The sequence below is a fragment of the Gavialis gangeticus genome, unplaced genomic scaffold, assembly GCF_001723915.1.
Source record: "Gavialis gangeticus isolate Ggan-Ray unplaced genomic scaffold, GavGan_comp1, whole genome shotgun sequence".
In the NCBI taxonomy this organism is placed as follows: Eukaryota; Metazoa; Chordata; order Crocodylia; family Gavialidae; genus Gavialis; species Gavialis gangeticus.
The window spans coordinates 858,943-863,269 of record NW_017728962.1 but is presented as its reverse complement, the minus strand read 5'-3'; the positions used below and the strand labels follow the sequence as shown (position 1 = coordinate 863,269).

The following is a 4,327-nucleotide window of genomic DNA, read 5'->3' as shown; positions in this document are numbered from 1 at the left end:
AAAGGGGTGGGTGTTGATGTCACTGCCCCGATCACTGCTGGCAGCTGATTCACGCTCAGGTTACCACGCTGCCAAAAAGAAAAAAAAGGGCAGATGAAACGGAAAACTGGAAACAAAATTTATTGGACCTGCCAGGTCCCTTTCTAGATCGTTGGGATCAAGGCTACTCCCTTTACTTGGTCTGTCTTCGCTCAGACGGTTGAGTCTCGGCGATTGGGATGGACCGAGTCTTCCTTTTCTTCCTCCTTCTCTTCTTTCTCCTCTGTCTTTCACAATTGCCGCCATGCCCCGCTTGATTGCTTGCTGGAGGCAGTTAATCAGTGAAAGGCTAGCCACGGGAGGGGGTATCTGCCTCTCTCTACGTCCTCCTGTTTGATTGCTGCTGCGGTCATGTCAACTGGCTGCTGGCGACGGTCAAATTAACACTAAACGAAAAGAAGGAACTGGGCTGGTAAAGAAAAACGCCCATTCCTCTCGTTCTTCTACTTTGATTGCCGCCGCATCCGGCTTGATTGGATGGCGGCAGCAGGTTAATCAGTGTCCAAACGAAGAAAATGATAAGACAAGGGAGAGATTGCCCTCTCTTCCTCCTCTTGGATGAAGGCTCCTCCAAGCCCCAAGACCCTACCAGCCTCTTGCTTGTCCCCGGGGCTTCAGTCTCAGGCGGGACATGGCCATCCTCCTACCTGCCGGCTTCCATTCACTCACCTCCTTTGATCCTCTGCTCGGCCCTGGATATTGCCCTGGCCACTGCAACCCACCAATCTGCTTCACCTGGCGAGGTGTTAAAGCGGATCTGGTGCATGCTGGCAGCTCCCATTGTAGCATGGAGACTTTATTCTGGTCGGCCTGGAGCTTGTAGTCAGGAGGACGCATGGGGTGAGTACCCTTGGATCTTTCACACAAACCTAAACTTTCCTTGCTGCATCTTGAGACCATTGCTCCTTGTTCTGTCATCTGCCACCACAGAGAACAGCCTGGCTCCATCCTCTTTGAAACCAGCCTTCAGGTAGTTAAAGGGTGCTATTAAATCACCACTCTTCTCCAGACTAAATGCGCCCAGTTCAGTCAGCCTGTTCTCATAAATCATGTGCCCCTGCTGCCCCCTAATATTTTTTGTTACCCTCCACTGGACTTGTCTACATCCTGTCTGTAGTAGGGGGCCCAAAACTGGACACACTACTCCAGACGTGGCCTTACCAGTGCAGAAGAGAGGGAAAGAATCACTTCCCTTGATCTGCTAGCATTGCTCCTCCTAATGCAGCCCACCATGCCATTAACCTTCTTTGCAATAAGGGCACATTGTTGGCTCATATTCAGCTTATTGTCCATTGTTGCCCCCAGGTCCTTTTCTGCAGAGCTGCTGCTTGGCCAGTTGGTCCCAGCCTTCCTTTAACTTGATGTGTTTATGAAACTGGAGTCTGCTTTTAGATACACTTCCCCAGCTGAGAACTAAATATTCCCAATGAAACTAGATAAGCATGAGCAACAGAGGCTGAGATAAAGTGATGGGATACAATATAAGATTTTATGTTCTAGTAGTAGGCCCCAAGCTGCATAATGACAATATAGTTTAGCATTTTCTTGCATTCACTTGACCAGAGTTGTGGGTAAGAGAAGGAGACAAAGGAAGTGAGCAGACAAGAGAGTATCGTAGAGGAGAAGAGTTTAGAAGGTGTGAGAGATTATAAGTACAGGTTTCCCTTGCTTTATGCTGTACATGAATTCCTGGAAAATGGCTCATAACTTGAAGTCACATAAAGGCTACTCACTTTACAATGTAACAAACAGGGATAAGTTCCAAGACCTGGACTGTACTGACCCCCAGGCCCATTTCTACCACTTTTATGAGGCAATTTTGGTACTTGCCAACAGCAGACAGTACACACAAACACAGGGCACTATCATAATGGGGATGGCAACTACAGAAACATGTATTGCAGACAATGAGCGAGGCGCACAGATCCACACAGGAAACTATATTTTGGTGTGTGTCACTCCCACGATGCACCGCACAAAGCAGCTGACTGCAGGCTTCCACCACACCCGTTGCATAAGAGTGAATTTACCTTGCATATAACGAATTTTTGGTATAAAAAGGATCATCACATAAGAGCGAATTCGCACATACAGAACCTGCATGAAGTGAGGGAAATATAGTCAGCTAAAGGTAATTTAGAGTTTGCTTACTAGTTTTATGCCAGTTAGATTTGGCTTAGGACAAGATGTAGTTTGAATAAGGGATACAAATAGGCAGATTAATTAAAATACAATCTGTTAGGAAAATTGGGTCAGGTAATTCAATATAAAAATTGAGGTCCACCTTGGAATTTCACTGTTCAGTCTTGAACTCTGCTCTTGTTGAATTGCCCATTTGCAGCTCAGCCAAAATTAGTGCTGCTTAAAAACTTAGTTTTTGAAACCTATGTAAGAAGTACTTTTCCCTTAAGAGGCTGGCCACCTAGTAGAGGTTTATTAAGTCTTTAGGACTTAGAATTTAAGATTTAATTTCTTTAGGTGAATTTTACATTTTATCATAATTTTAATAGTTACCTTGATATGACCTCCCTGTACTGTCTGATCACTTGTATATTATCCACATTTCATAATTAAATTTCCCATTTAAAATTTATTTAACTTTATTTCTTGAGTACTTAATCGTGGTGGGATGGGCTTCTTGAAATTCTTTGGTTCCCAGAATACTTCTGGAGGGCAGTAATCCAAACTTTAAGAGGTTTCTGGGTCTCAAAGCCTAGTTTTATATCCATCTTCTGTTTAAAACAGAAACTACTGTTTAAAGCAACGTGGTGCTTGCAGGACCAGAAAGGAACACGGTCTATTTAAGAACAGTAGAGGATTATAAAATTGTGATGTTCTCTTATTTGCCATTTTCTAAAATGATGATGCTGGCTCACAAACATGTTTATAATTTCCTGCAATGCTTTTGTTACAAGACCCTTTGGTATTTAGTAGAAAACAATAATAGGCACATTTTTATAAAGATTGACCTTTGAAGAATTTGTGGGGGAAGTTATGTAATAACTTCTTTCTATATCCAGATTTTTTGGGGGGAAATTATGCAACTTTTTTTTTAGTGAGTACAGCCAAAATACTGTACCATCTTGAGCAAGTTTTCAGATGTACCAGTTTATAAACTGAATCCAGAAGGGACTAGCAATCACTTTCTTTGACCTCCTACACGGGCCATAAGGTTTTCTGGTTTTAGTTACTATTTGAACAAAATCACAATGCTAAAGAAGAGAGGGGATGAGGAGGGGGAACATCCAGTCTTGATTTAAAAACTTGTGTTGAAGTTAAAAGCTCCATTTAAAAGCTTGTTTGGTAAGATTAGTAGGTAGAATTTCAGTCTTTCCCTTCTTTTCCTGAACCAAGTTTGTGTTCAATCCATGTAGCTGCTTCTCTCAATTGTGCAATTATGGCATTCTGGACACTTAGCAAATTTTCATAAGTTCCCAGTTATCATACATATTTGCATCTTTAAATTCTTTCTGCCAGCTGATTTGGTTCATAATTGTCATCAGCTTTGTGTAATTGCTTTTTTAAGGTGCCACCTACAAATTACTGGATATTGGGTATGTTAACATATAACAATTACAATTTAAGTTGCATTCATTTGCACTAAAGTAGTAACTGACTTTTAGTTGTATGATCAGGTCCTCTATTTTCATCAGGACAAGGCTCAGTATAGAGTGACTTGTGTTGGATATAACACGTAAGAAACTATTGATAACTCTTAGAAATTCTGACAATGGTTTAGTATCAGAGCATGTTTTTTAGGCTGAAGTTCCTCATAATAAAATGAGATGGCCAGTCATCTTGTTGCCCTCTACAGTTGGTTATCACCTCAGACAGCAACCAGTTACCCAATCTTGTGTATCATCTCTTAGGATATTGATCTGTAGGTATTCACGATAACCGAGTCAATGACTTGCACTCCATTCTCCATCTGCATTCCTGTTTGGTACCTTCACTCTTTTCATGACCCTTGATTTTAATATTCCAATCTTTCAAATCTTTCTGCTAGGCTTTAGTAATACTAAGTTGATTATTTTCTGCTGATAAGTGAGTAACTTGTTCCCTTTATTTGTTACCCAGATTACTACCATTCATATTTAGATAGCCATAGGATTTCTTCCCTTTTCTGTCCCTCACTTAATTTTATCAGCATCTTGATATTTGTAGCAACTGAATGCGTGTTAGTTTCCCCTTCTTAATCTGGTCCTTTTGCTGTTCATATAATGTCTTTCTTGCTAGTCTAGCTAGCCTAGCCCTTTAGAGGGCTGATTTTTTTCCCCCCCCCCCCCCC

General features: G+C 41.6%; 1 protein-coding gene across 3 annotated transcripts in view; it reads left to right on the top strand.

Moving 5' to 3' along the window:
• The window catches only part of SWT1 (SWT1, RNA endoribonuclease homolog), a 98,529-nt gene that overhangs the window by 69,557 nt on the left and 24,645 nt on the right, over positions 1-4,327 (top strand). The gene's annotated exons all lie outside the window — the stretch shown is intronic.